At 38.7% G+C, this 15,280-nt stretch overlaps 1 protein-coding gene across 7 annotated transcripts in view; it reads left to right on the forward strand.

Moving 5' to 3' along the window:
• Window positions 1-15,280, forward strand: part of GRID1 (glutamate ionotropic receptor delta type subunit 1) — a 485,653-nt gene that overhangs the window by 408,731 nt on the left and 61,642 nt on the right. The gene's annotated exons all lie outside the window — the stretch shown is intronic.

A 15,280-nucleotide genomic window follows, 5' to 3' on the forward strand; every position in this document is an offset into this window, starting at 1 on the left:
TTCTGATGTGTCCAGGTGTAAAAGGTGATGAATGTTGTGTTGAATAATGGATGATCTTGCTGCCTGCCTTGAAAGGGAAATTTCTGAAATATCTGTTTCATTTTGCTTTATCTCAGCATTTACATACCACAGAGTGAACCTTGAGTGCGTAGGAAGTGCTGCTGGAGGTGAGGGCAGTGCAGGAGGGATGCGTATGCAGAGCTCTGTAGCCATTACGACATCATGGAGCAGGGATATTCATCTCCTGAATCCCTCACAGTTAATTCAGGGCTACAGGGGCTTGGAATACTGAAGAAGTCTGGGTTGGCACTATTTTAGACCTCTTTTGTTTGGATTTTACCTTACTATGTTCGCAGAAACCAGTGGTGTACAGCATCTGTAGTGTGTTCCCCTGTGGAGTATATTGCCTGTTATTTCTTCCTGACAGATTTCTCTAAGTGCTAGTGGAATTACCTGAACAGCTTGTGAGAAAAGCTAATGGTCATATTTATTTATTGTGATGTTTTGCATTTCAGGGAAGCAAGGAAGGGGCCCTGGTGCAGTAAGACTTCTGACCTGAGTCTAATCCAAAATTTAGAGTGACTGTTGTTTAACTTCTTTGCCAAATTGAGGCCAAAACTTTTTCCATTGCTAGCATGCACAAGTCCTTGCTAAGGCACTGAAAGCCTCATACATGGCATCCAAAGGTGAATGGAGTGAATGCGATGACATTGCCACTGCACAGTGTTGTAATTATCCTGAAAGCTTCTTTTATCATATACTGGCATCTCTTGAAATGGAGAGATCATGCAGTTTGTGTATGAACATGAGATAATTTACCATGTTTGTTTACTGTACCATGCCTAAATTACAATGTCAGTGCTAATGTTTTAGATAAAAAGTTAGACATATTTGAAAATATGACTTCTAATTCCAAGAAATCAGGGAAGAAAGAAAACAAACGGAAGTAGCATAACTGTAATGTATCTGCCTTTTTCTTTCATGCATTTATTCTGCAATAATAAACTGGGGTTGTATAATATAAATCAAAAGCATACTTGCAGCTGTTAATGTTTGATATTGTATCATTTGGAATTCTGCTTACTCTGCTAGAGAGAAGTGATTATCTTACAATACAGCATTCTTAGAAGGTAATTTTAGATTAGTTTCAGTATGATATCTGCAGAATGGTGGAAGAAAGAAGACTTCAATAGGTCCTTATTAGATAGCTCATGAGAGATACAGACAGTAATATTTTGCTATTCCATTTGAGGTTCCTCTGGGAGGAGCAAGCTAACGTTTAGCTCTTTAAAGTATGTTACTTGGGTGGTCAGTCTGTCAGTACTTCAGCAGCAAGTGATGCTTGTGGTGAATGCAGTCAAAGCAGAAAGCTACATGTTCCTGCTTGCTTGCCCTCTCTTCTGAGCTGTGTTGTTTTTACTCAGTCCTTACATCTCTTCCTTTTCTCCCACCTCTCTCTCACCTTATTTCCCGCTCTTTTGTGTTTTGCCTCAGCATTCTGTTTTCTTCCTCTCAACTTCGTGTCCCGCTGCTCTTTGAGATTCAAAACTGTCCTGTTCATCAAATAGTGAGGAGATAAATAGAAACAATATTAGGTTGCTTCTTTTTAGGCTTTACATTCATTATGTTTTGTAGAAAACCTAGGCAGTATGTTTAGAAACAATACATTCTGTGCTGTAATAGTAGATAGCAGATAGACTTCAGTCTTGTTCTGCATATAGGGATATGATTCCTTACCTTAAGTCACTGGTTAAAATGAAAACAGAAATAAATGAAAACCAGCCTGGACATCCTGGATGAGGCATCTGAGGCTTCATGTATGAGGCCTGTTGAGGCACCTGCAGTCCTTGGGCTTGCAGTGTTTGTGGGCTTCAAAAACGAGAATAGTAGAAAGATCTTTTTCTTCTCTTCATTATTATACTCCTCAGCTTAGAAAAATGCAATAAAAAATCCTGCTTGCTGTTGCTTAAAACATTCCAGGAAAGAATATTTCATACATCTTATGTCCTCCAGCAAACACTTCTGTTTCATAGCTCTGTCCAGAGAAAGAGAAGACAATACTATCTTGCTTTTTTGCTGTATGCAGAATTGTAAGGGCTGTTTAGTTTGTGTGGGTGTGAGTGCTTTACACTTCAGTGTTGCCAGGCTAGATGATCTTGTAGGTCCTGTCCAACTTTGTGATTCTATGTTTGTAAGTGATGTGCAGATTAGCACAAACTGCTCAAAATGTGTTCTGCTGTGATTTTTTATTCATTTGCAATCTCACACAGTATTAAGTGCTGGTCATCCACATAAACAGTGAGGTTTCCTTGGAATATCACCTGTAAAAGCTCAGTTTCCAGCATTTTCAGTTATACAAATGAGACTCACTGATGTTCAGAAGGACTAAGCTTTGGTATCTCAGGGAGGCAAATAAGTCATGGATGCTGAATGAAAACTTTTTAATACAGTATTTAGAAAAAGCATACCAGTATAAAAATCAACTGTAGTTGTAGCTGGTTGGCAGGTTTTCACTAGAATGAATTTCCAGTGGACGAATTTGATGAGGAAAGCAATTATTTTAATGGAGAGAAAACAAAACAAAACAAACAGCAAAAAGAACCCAGTTTTGAACTGTTCTAATATCTCGTCTTGCATCATGTGTCACTTTTTCTCATGCAATCCTGAGGGACTGCAGGGCCTTGTGGGAATTTATGTTGTGCTTTAGCTTATAATGTGCTTTAGCTACTGATCCATAGGAAGTAATTAAGGACTAGGACTGCAATGAACAGAAAACAATAGGAAAATGTGTTTTAATACTGGAGTAAGTGAGATTTGCAAAGGATTTTTCTGAGAATTACACTTTGTCAGGACTTTTTGCTTGAAGTGAAGCTGTCTAAACAGAGCGTTTTGATGCTGTCCAACTTAGATTTCTCTGCTCCACATCTCATTTCAGAGGAAAATCAAAATGCCTTATTTCTGCTGCAAGAGTGGTTCAAGTCTTTGCTCAGCCCTAACTCTCATTCAACCCATTGCCTCATTGAAAACCTACCTAAATTAGCATGGTATTTTATGGATTTTTTCTGGAGAGGTGAACAGTCTTGTAGAGGAAGGATGTTACCTACATGGCAGATTTAGTTCTCTAGCAACTCTGTTTTCAGAGGGGCAATAGAAGGAGAAGGCATCAAAAGTGGGTATGGTGAAGCATTCTTGCTGGGTTTCTGTTGCCATTCAGGAGGTTCTGTGCAGCACAGGTAACTCATTACTCTGGGAGTGTTCTAATTCAGGAGCACTTCACTACGGAACGACTATGAGAAGGGAAGCTGTATTTAAAAGTGCGTTTGGGATCTTGGTTATTACAAATTACATTCTTTGATATCTCATTTAGAACCAGGAACTAAAATGATGTTGGAAGGCTCAGAGGATTAATTCTTCCTGAACAATAGACTGTCACTGATCACTCTGTAAAGTAATTATGCCAAATTTAATTATAAAACAAGCACAATGTATGATAGTCGTAGTGTGCCCAAAAGAGAGTTTGAAAAAGTGCCTCACAAGCACATGGACCAGCTCTGGGAGCACAGTGGCAAATTACGCGTGTTGAAATTGAGTACAACTTAATATCAGGCTTTGTTAATTAAAGGTTTAGGGTTGTGTGGGGTGGGTTCTGCCTGGCACACTTGGCTTTTCAGTATGATCAGCATAATGGAACAACCTAACTTTTCCCTCACCATTTTTTAGATTTTTTAGCAAAAAAAATAGACTTTAGCAAAATCCCTTAGAGCATGCAGTACCGTGGATGTGTTTATATGGATATGTATTATATTATATGGGGGAGAGAAGGTAAAGCAAGCAGTAATCAAGTTGGTACAAGGATAGATAAATACCTGTCAGTCTTTCAGAGACTTAAGTTGCAGGGAGTGCACTGTCATATGCTGCTATCTTTCAGTATCGTCCACTCTTGTTGCATTTTCCCCCATAAAAACCTATGGTTCTTACTTCACCATTTCATGATTGTCCCCTCAGTTTTACATCCAACTCCATGTTGGATTTGGGCTAATTGTAGAAATAACATTAATTAGAAAATCTAGAGCAGGGCAGGCTGGATCTGAAGTCTCTCACTGAACAGAGGCAGCCATGAGGATCAGAGCCTTAGCAGAGCCCATCAAATTTAAATCAGCATTAAGGTGCTTGGTGAGAACAGTTTCCAGGGGAAAACAAAAGCTGTGTGAGACATACATAAATAAAATGAATATAATAATGAAAACATGATGCAAGTTGGGAAAATTGTTCCATGGCTGGAATGGAACAGTGAGCCTGCTAACTTTATAGCACATTTGTGCTTATGTTGTTCTAGGGCAAATATCTTGGGAGAAAGCTAACAAGACCTGGAGTATGGGCGTCAGGAGTAATGAAGTACGAGTGGTGACAATGAGAGGTGGTTGGTATGGGAGCACTGTAAAGCAATAAAGGTGTTTGGGCTCATAGGTCAGAACTAGTGGAATGAGTGCAGTTCTGCAGAGATTACCGGGTTTGCTCTCACAGCAGGGATCAATTTGGCTTTACATTTCAATGGAAAAGGTTAAAAATAGACATTCATGAAGACTAGGAAAGCTAGTCCAATGTAATCTGTCGTCTTTTGTTCCTTCTTTTCCCTTCTTTTGTGTCATTGTATATACAAACATCTTTATGTTCCATAGGAAATATGCCAGAAGTATGAGTCTGGTTAGTCTTTCTTATAGTAGCTACAAATAACCTGAGTTACACAAAATGAATTCCAGTGTATGCAGGGGTTGGTGCCAGAGCATACCTGCATTTTCACTCTCCCCTCCTTCACTATCCTGAAATAGCACAATTGAGAATTGTTCTTCAATAGAACTAGTGCAGCTATGCAAATAAAAAACAAGAGGCAGTTGTCTTCTCTGTTTTCCTCCAGTGTAGAAGATTTTGTTTTCCAGGTCACCTTTGCAGGAGTGCAGTATTTACAAGGAGGGTGTTTTAAAAAAATGTCAAGTATCCTGTGTGCTGTTGGGTTATTTTGCTTCACAGGGTGATACAGATATTCACCTGAAGCACATTAATATGCAGCTTTCTTTAGTAATTTGCATCATCGTTTATATGTTTTCAGATCCTAAACCATACCTGCCATAGATGGGAAGGATATCAGTTTGTTTTATTGAGGAATATTGAATGAGAAATCCGGCATGAATTGTAAGGTCAGCAGTTTTCACAGCATCCACTAGGTGACATGTAACGTGTCCATGAAGAAATGCGTGTTGATGTGGTTGGCTGCTTATGAGGATAGCAATGATGTGCGGGTGACTGGCACTGTCTGATGCGATTGCTCAACTTTTAGCTTTGTGAGACTCCTTACCCAAAAGTTTGTGACGTATTCATATGCAGCCCATTATACAAATAAGCCTAGTGCTCTTTTGAGGGTTTCTGTGTATACATGCAGCCTCTACAGTGTTGCCAGTCCAATGAAAACTGAGGTCCTGGTGAAAGTTACTGAGAGCAGATTTATTCATACTAACAGCAAAATTCTGTTTGTCGTGAGGTCCTGTATTCTTTCCCTTAGCTAGCATGGTACCAATTCATGCCCTGGAGAATCTGGTAGAAGTAAAATAGAGTGAAATTTCCCAGTGGAAAAGAAGTTAGGTTGGTTAAAAATCTGAAAACGAATTGAGAATATGGAGATTTTAAAAAAGAAACAAACAGTAACTTTGGTTTGTTGGCCTCCAGCATGTTGGCCTCCAGCATGACAGTGATATTTAGTGCTGGAAGGCAATATAAACTTAGCTGTGTTTTAGCAGTGTTCTTGCTAGTGGAAACTTCACAGGCTTATGTACAAATAGACACCTACATGTGTCATATGTAGACATGTATGATATATGTATGTAATGCCAACTGTGTGTTTCCTAAAGGAGAGATGAACAAATGTAATGTATAACAAACCTCAGTGAACATAGGAAGGAACATATTTGTAAAGGAGAACATTATATTTTATTCAATTATGACCTTGGATGATTGTGGTACTGTGCAGGTTGAAGGCAAAGTCCTCTGCTGGCAGAGCTGAATGTAATCAGGATCTCCCTTTTGAGGGACCAGCAAAGACTTGTTGCTTTTGGGATGCTGAGCCTGTGACCCGGGTGCTCAATCCGGCTGGGCAGGAAGGTTTTTCAGCATGTTTTGGATGAGAAACGGTGAAATCTTTTCCCCTTCCTACACTCCAAGAGTGAGTGCTTTTACAGGTACCAGCCTGACAGCCCTCAGTACAGGAGTCTTCCCTGTGCCCCTGAGCAGCGAACAGACGTGGCTGTCACAGTCTGAGCTGTCAGTTCTGGAAGTACCTCAGCTGTCAGAGTTTCTTCTCCATCCTTGACAGTGTCCATTTTGTATGCTCATGTGAGCACAGGTTGTCAGCTAAATATGACCTTGGGAGCGTTATTCAGCAGCATTGTATTAGCATCATCTGGGTGAATATGGTGTTGGGATTTGTCACCTGATATTCATACGTCACCCTCAGTGGGTGCTGCATTTTGAAATCTTTCAGCTAGGTAGTGTTTTAGCTGCTTAATGCAGGCCCTTCTAGCTCCGTAACAGGCAAATTTCCACTCAAGTATAATGAACCGCTACATTGATGGACAGACAGCAGATTGTAGGGCCTTTCAACCATTAGTGCTTGTCCTAAGCCTGTTCCAAAGCAGCTGGGAACATTGTACCATGGAGATGTGGGCAACAGCCGATAATTATTAACACACTGTTGAATTTGTTTCCTTGAATTTGTTTCCTTTAATTCATCTGGTTTGTGAGCAAGGTGCATAGTATTAAGGAATTCAGGGATCTGCAAGGGAATTCTGTGCATCACAGAAAAATCTTTCTTGGTTGGAACATACATAGAAGCATGGCGTGCTTTATGCAGGCAGAAAAGCAGTCTACAGAAATAGCAAAAGTTCAGCAACTGTTGCAAATTACCCTTAGTTTCATGAGGAAATGCCAACAGCCAAATATTCACAAACTGTTTTACTCTGAGCCTAGTGAAAGGGAGAAGATGACTGTTAGCTCATAGCTTTCTACTTTGTGTACAACACCTTTTGCATAGTCAAGGAAAAGATTTTAGGGAGAGTTCCCAGCTAATACAATGGAGTGTTTTATCACCTTCTTCTACGGACGTTTCTTTTCCCAAGAAGCATGACATAATTCTGCATTTTACTGTGGCCATAGTAGGGAAGAATTTTATTTTCAGTTTTCTAAACATATCTAAACACATTCAGTTTCTATTGGCAAGTGACATTTGCTCTCCTCTTGCCTTGTTCAGCTGTGTCTGCATTTTAGTAATGAAATGCAGGTTAAAGATAAAGCAGGTTTTGGAGACAGCTCTTTCCAGTTCATTTTAAAGTAAAGATTTCATACTGCATCACAACACCAGTTTTCCAGTTTTTATGAGATGATTTATTGGTAGGTTTGTTTTTTGTGTGTGTGTTCCCTCCATACTCCTATGTAAAAATGTATCTGGAAGAATGGGGAGAGATGCAGAGGAGGTAGAAAGAGTGATTGGAGGCACCAGACTGCCTCTGTATGAGCGGACTGTAGAGACTGTAGCTCTTTAGCTCAGGAAGTAGATTAAGAATGGGAACGTGGTTTGGTGTTTATGAAACGAGGAGATGAAAGGACAAAATGGGAACAAGAATTCATTTTTTTCTCTTAGTAGAATCTAGAGGAGACTTAATAAAATGAACGGGCAGACAGCTTACAATGGATGTGAAAGCACATTTTCACAGAGTGTGTGCTTATGTTTTGGAATTCATTGCTGCAGAATGTGTGGAAGAGAGAAGTTAAATGGACTCAGAAGACCTGAGGAAAATGAATGCCTGATAGGTCTATTGAGGTAATAGTCTTTATATTGCATTAAGGAAGGATTTCTCACACTTAGAATTTCATGAGAGATAATACTGATATTTTCCTTAAATGTATAAATGACTGGATAACAATCACCATAGCAACAAAAAGAATATCAGGTTAAATCAGTAAGGAAGGGTTTTAAGGCCTGTAGTTTTTTCCCCTTCAAATACATTTGCAGTAGTTCATTGTCATATTTCTGCATCTGTATTTCATAGAGAGCTTTGCACATTTCAGCCCCAGTGCTGCATACCAGTACTCCTCTGCTTGTTGCTGCGAAGATCCTTGCCTCACAGTGGCAAGAAGCCATTTGCACTGTGGGAAGAAATCTTCTAAGACTTCTCAGCTATAGTGGTCAGCTTGCAGTTTGACACCTGGCTTGTGGGGTGTTCCTAGAGTGCTGCTGCCTTGTCCCCAGAGGCAGCATTGCATAGTGTGACCTTTAGGCCAGGGCAGAGTCCATGTGGCACAGAGAGCTGGAACTGCTGCTGCCTGCCTGGGGCCTTTGATGAGGCTGAGGAGGAGGAGGGCAAAGTGTAAATCAGTGATTCTTTCGATTAGTTTTGACCAATCAAAATGCTCTTCTCAACACTTTGCAGCGTCATAAATCAAAGTGTCTGGTGTAATATTAAATCAGCTTCAGAGTAATTGCATAAAGTTATCGAGTCCTCGTGAACACGATATAGAGCTTTCCTAACAAAGCTGTTTGGGCATCGGTGTGTTTGGTTTCTTTAAAAGCTATGTTAGGGAATCTGAAAGGCAAGCCTTTAAGCCACCTTGTACTATCTCTAGTGCTTTCTTATGTGCTCTCATTTCCTACCTTTGACTGCTTTATTGTAATAACCACGTTCTTTCTAGAGATGAAGTTTATCGGGTATGCACTAGCTTGTGGGGCTGAGTTTGTATTACTGCAGTCTTTCTTATATACCTTGCGTGCACAGTCTGTTGTTGTGCAAAATTGCTCAGAAGTTCTGGACTTCCAGCTAAAAGATCTTCCCAGTGCTGAAGTGAGGAAACATAAAGGAGAACAAAAGCTTTGTAAGCAAAATATTCGTAAATAGTAACATTAGAAAAATATTTTCCAGGGTTACCATGGTTTCCTTATGGAGAATAATCAAATATCAGCTAAGTGTTGTTACGGTCCTTCTGAGTACTTCACAAATGCTGTATAGATATTATAAATTGCGCTGTCTGTGGATACAGTGTTTGTACACTGTCTGCTTGTTTTCTTTGTGGCTAAGTTGATTGATTATATTTTCTTCACAAAGCCTGCTTTATATATGTAACAAAAACCAATGGAAAATAATATTTTTGAAAGCATTCTCAATAGAGTTTGATGTTAATAATTTCTGGGGGTGTTCAAGGATGTTGTGTTGAGGGAGATGGTTTAGTGGGAGCTATTGGTAGTAGGTGAACAGTTGGAATGGATGATCTTTTAGGTCTTTTCCAACCATAGTGATTCTATGATAATAAAAACCATTAAAAGTACATCATTATGGAAGAGAAAATTCATACTTTACTTAATGCTATCTCATTATTACTTTTTTTCTGTTTCTTGTGACCAAGCACAAAGTTACATCTTTTTTCTCTAGTTACTTTCTTGGTTTTTTAGGAGGCAAATGTCTGTGACTTCCCGAAGCCATTCTGTATCGTGTTCTGTGAGGAGCTAGGAAACAGAGACATGTAGAAAAGATGAAAATAAAGGAAGATTCAGTAAAAAACAAACTCTTCAGTTTAATACAGGAATTTTCATTGTTCTGTGGATAGTGGTCTGGATTCCACTGCCTATAGCCAGAGCAGGTCAATGTTCTCTTAAACTGTTTGCCAGGGAAACACCTATAGTGTTTAACTGCATCTCCAGAGAAGTCTAGCTTCTCTAGAAGAGCTGTCACAAAACATTGCTCCTTAAATTTTAGGGTTCTGTTTTAGAAAATCCATCCATGGTTTTGACTTCTCAGTGTCAAGATTTTGTTTTTTAAGTTATGTTTATAAATCCATCCCGTTTAAATGAGAGTATGAATAGGATGTATTTTCTTCTAGAACACCGTCCTTTATGATCTCAGAGCCGCCACCAAAATTTCCCTGTGTAGTTAGATAATAGCAAGGGTAGGAAAATGAAATAAAATAAGAACTACATACAGATTTAATGGAAAACGTTAAAAGGGAGTGAATCTCAAACCTTTAAATTGAAAATTTTAGTTAAAAAATAATTCTTCAACACGAGGAAAAAAACATTCCTGAAGTTGTAGAGCTTTTGAAAAGTGCCTGGAGTTTAAGAAAGGAGCATTTTTAGTACACAATTGACAAGGCAGCTCACAGGGTCATTTCAAAGAATGGGCTGAACTTTTCTTTCATTCTGAGATGACTCAGAACCATCAACCAGGATCAGAAAGTGAATTCATGATGGTCAAGCTTCAGAAGGTCTGTAGCTGGTAGAATCATACTATGGTCTCTTTGTCATCTGACAAAAGGCTATGAAAAGTTCGACTGTTCAAATCGCACAAACCACCTAGGAGTTCTTTAAAGGGTGGTCAAATTCAAAAGCACTCCACTCAGATAATATCCAAAAAGCCAATTACGAACTGCAAAAACAGCAGATGTTTTGACGTTCCCAACAGTAGCATATCAATTAATTGCATAAATGTGGAGCTCACATGTAGAATGACTGCAAAAGATACCAAGCTCTGATGGTTTTCCAGCTAATGCATCATCTCTTACTCACGCTGGCCAGTAAAAAATTCAGTGTATCGCTACAGCTGGATATGATGCTGCAGAGAATAGGAAAACAGATGTAAATCAACATAAATTGTTCTTTGCTGTTAGATCCAAATTTTCAGTGTGTTTTTGTTGTTTATGAAACAGTCTACTGTGCTCACTGTTGCACAGATGAGGGTAGTTCTGTTCTTAGAAGCTGGTAATCTCCCACCTGAATCATTTGGAGGCTTTGAAAAGAGTCCGCAAGTAATTAGTAATAGCATAAGGAATTGGTTCTGGTTTGTCCAAAAGCAGTTACTCTTGTACACCCTGACTTTTCTTTCAGCATTGAACGTTTGACAACAGTGTTTAGAGTATCTTTGGACTCCAGCATTCACTGTCTCTCATTGGATAGAAATTTTGTTTGTTTTTTAAACTGCAGGAGGAAGATGAAGTGAAGTAGTTGGTTTGTCTTTCAAATAGCCAAACCAGTGGCAAGATGATTCTGCTGTTGAGCCAGTCACTTAACATCTGCTGTGGGCTTTAGATGTCTATTAGTCTAACTTTTATGATTACTTACAGGCTTTAATTTTAGAGGCATGGTTGTTCATATCAACTGGTAATTTGCAGTACCTCTGGGAAGCACCTGATTGAGCAGCATCCTAGGCACTCACAATTCATTTATTCAAGCCTTAAAAGAATTGTGATGCTACACACATCTTGTGCTATAGCGGTACTACCATATGATTCAACAACAGCATTGCTAAGTTATATAGAGAGTTCTGTTATTTCTGAAAACCAAGAGGAGCAGGAAGAGTGCAGATGGACAGGAGTGGAGGTTATCTGCATGCTTTGCAGGAGAAAAGCAGTAAGATGCTAGAAGAAAATAGTTCCGACTCGTTTTCAACATATCATTCCCTTCAGTTTGATTTTGTGCTGGTGAGATGAAGTGCAAACATCTGGGGACAGAATAATACTTGTTGGTGCTCTGTAGAGTTACTATCAGAGGATAATATTCTTTTTCATATTGTTATCATCACTGTTACGATTGTTTCATTTAACGCTATATCTTTTCTAGTTACCTGTGTTGCTGCAGTGTCCCCCTACTAATTTCTTCTGTTTACTATCATCACCATGTTGTCACTGTTCCTTCAAAGAGTATTATTAATTGAAGTAATTCCTTATACCAGATTTGAAGGTAGTTTATTTATACTTCTGTATAATGAAAACTATGAAGTTACACTTACCTTCTTATGGTCTATAAGCTCCTTCTTCCCACTTCCTGAAGGCTTGCTGTCCTGTACCATTCTGTTCAGACTTGGTACAGTAGAATGTACATGTTTCTCTTTGTTGCATAAATGATCAAATATAGTCACTAGCTGTCACAAGACGGAAAGAGGACCAATGCTGAATTGGTATCATTGCTCTTTCAGTGACTTCCTGGCACAAAAATCTCTCATTTTGCCTATTAATGGAGCAAGATCTGATTTTGGCAGAAAGATAATATTAATAATTTATCTTTCACCATAACATGAAATTTGATGTGCAGGGAATATAAAATATGAAGTATGTGATTCTGAACCATTCCAAGGGATTATGAGCAGTCTTTTACTGGGTCAATTAAAGCTGTAGATTTACAGACAACTGCTACTTCAGTTCTGCATGAAACTCCTCAGTCACTGTTCTGCAAATAGCTGAGGTATACACAAATACATGTACATCTTAGTTTCCTTAATATCAGTAGTGTGAGGCATAATGTGCCTAATCTTCATTTATGTAATAGAGATACAAAGTAGTTGGCTTTTAATAACGTGGCCATTTCATTAAACTGAACTGAGCTATGGCTCATAAAAATGTAAAGAGAACCACTGGCTTTCACTTCCAAATATTTGATATTTTCTGGAATGAAGAACCACAAAAATAGTGCAACAAGGTACTGCTGAGTATGCCAGGTAAAGTCAAAGTTGTTGATAGCAATACGTAGATGAATTTGTAGAGCAAGAGCTAAATAAATGCTTTCATGCAGACTTCTAGAGAATGAAGAATATTAATGCTGAAATGCCTCTACCAAAGCCTCTGACTGTACAGTATTTGGTCTTCCTAAAATCCCTTCACAGTTCTGGGTTAGGTGCTGTAGTCTTTCCCTCTAGGTTTTCCGTATCTATCAAGCGTCACTTAGTATAAATGGCATAGACTCCTTATTCTAGATGCTAGCTGCTCTCTGGTTAATAGTGATTTAATGCTGTATGTAAAAAAAAAAAATAGTGCTTCTGATTTTAATTTGTGTTTTTAATGTTATTTTCTTGCTTCTCATTTGGCATAAGCCCTTTGAATTACTTTAGAATTGTCAGCTTGTTATTATGCAGCTTCTTACTGGAGTGTATTTTGTTTGCACAATTGGAGATTTGTGTTCTCTTCAATGCTAAATAAGTAAGCCACGGGACAATCCATGTAGGTGGTGATTCGGTTAGTGCTTCTCTTCTCTCTTAATTGTGAACATGTTCCCTTACGTGCTTTGAAGGGCATTATGCTGCTGCAAGGGCAGCCTTCACGTGGCATCTTACTCCCAGACGTTTGCTATTTGTCTCACAGTACTTCTCAGAAGAGCAGTGGTGTATGTCTGTTTCCTCACACATGTCAGTTCAGGTCAATTGCTCTTTCCTATTCAAATCCCTCCTTCAGTGTTCTTGAACTGTATTTTCTGTTCTAGTCTATGCTCAATTAACTTTATATAAGAGAAACTCTCAGGCTTCTATGGTATTATGTACATTTGCTAAGCTAAAGCACATCTGTAAGTAATTGTAAGGCTGGGGACTTAAATAGCTCCTGTGCACTTTTTTTCATAGCTGCTCCCTGTCTGCTCCATCATTTCAGTATTGGTTAATGATTTTTTTACTGAATGTGAAAATATTTGAGAATTTCAAAAATTCAGGGATTATTCCACTCCTCAAAAAGCATAATTAATGCCTCTCTGACTAGTAAAAATGTGGCCATGCTGGAATTTAGATGGTGATCAAGCTGCTCACCTGAGAGCTGATAAACTGATGTGATCCCAGGCTAGATTTTGCAGCACTGGACACAAATCAGCTGGTTCCACACTTAAGTATCCTCATCACCATTGGCTGGGATCTGAATTCTCAGAATTCAGGCTCAGAATTCTGTGAAACATGAGCTCGATTCAGGTATCTCTGGTGAATTCAGCAACCACCGGGCTGTCAGGCTGATTTTTTTTGTGTATATGCTTACTTATATCCATGATGCACCAAAGGCTTCCCATGCAAAATTATTTATTTGAAAGGGCAGAGCCTGTCTGGATATTTTTTAGTCCGTTTTTCTTTTTGCAGTCTACATCAAGAATGAAAGGATGATTCCTGGAGCCGGTTTGGATTTCACATGAAAGAGCCCCTGTAGTTTATTTGAACTCAACAGCAGTAGTTCTGCTGTCTTATTCCCAGCATTGCTTCTAATTTTCCAACTTCTTAGTCATCATTAACTTAGATATTTGCGGTTGCTTCTTCTACGCTTCTTATGCTAATTCCTTTGCCCCAGTAGTTGTCCCCTTCTCCCTTGGTTTTCTTCCAGCATGCCTAAATCCTGTTTGGACAGATGCTCAGTGCAGCATTAAGATTGCATGTTTCTCTCAGCTATTTTGTGACTGCGCTCTGTGCAGCATATGCCATGAAACACGTGGAGTCCCAAATGACACTTGTGCCACTGTACTGTATTACAAGCTTGTCATCCATTTGCAGCTCACTTTCACCCTGTGGAATTTTTTAACATCAATTTCCATTATTTTCAATAGATAAATCTCTGCTTCACGTTTCTTTTGTTTTTAATAATGTTTACTTCTAGCCAAAGCAAAATGCATTGCAGTATTTCATTTCTAGCTCTGTACTTCTCCCATTTATTTTTCCCCCTCTTCTAGTCTGACATATTTTAAGTGTTTTTCAGTTTTTAGATATCTTTGCTGTTTTGTAAACTTGATTTTAGTATTTTGCTATTACTTGCTAATACAGCTGTAAGTAAGTTATTAATACCGACTTACGTTAAGCTACCTCAAAACATCCCTCCTCATCTTCATATGTCATTCTTTGTTGCTTCTTAGAAACTAACTTACAAATCACATGATACTGTTCGTATTTCAGAGAATGAGTTACAGTTTTCTTAGCTGAATTTTCACAAGACTCTGTATGAAATAGAACTGAAATCCACTTACAAGTTTATTGTCATATTTTCATTTCTGTTACCTATTACTTTTGCTTTCAAAAAAGCAAACACGTCTTTGAGAGTGGTGTGGTCATCATAAGATCTTACTGCTTTATACTCATCTTCCTATTATTCTCTAGAGATGTTTTATTTTATATGATACACTATATGTACAAAACACTCAAATTAGAATAAGCTGTATTCTTCCTGCTCAAGACCTCGTATTCTTATATTCCTGTTAAAGCAGCAACCTACATCAGCGTGATTCATCATTCCACGGAGAAAACTGGGTCCTTCAGTGGTGTGGTCAGCCCTTTGCTAATCCTGCATTTATTTTCTTTAAAGGGCTTACTGTCTCAGGATGGCCCTGTTTGCTGAAGTATTGGGAATGAGAGAAAGCAGCTTTCCGTGATCTCCCTGCCATGCTCTGAACTTTTACCATGCATCTACAATCTGTGTGTGGCCCTATAATGACAAACAGATCGTTCTGAGCATTAAAAAG

The sequence above is a fragment of the Excalfactoria chinensis genome, chromosome 6, assembly GCF_039878825.1.
Source record: "Excalfactoria chinensis isolate bCotChi1 chromosome 6, bCotChi1.hap2, whole genome shotgun sequence".
Classification (NCBI taxonomy): domain Eukaryota; kingdom Metazoa; phylum Chordata; class Aves; order Galliformes; family Phasianidae; genus Excalfactoria; species Excalfactoria chinensis.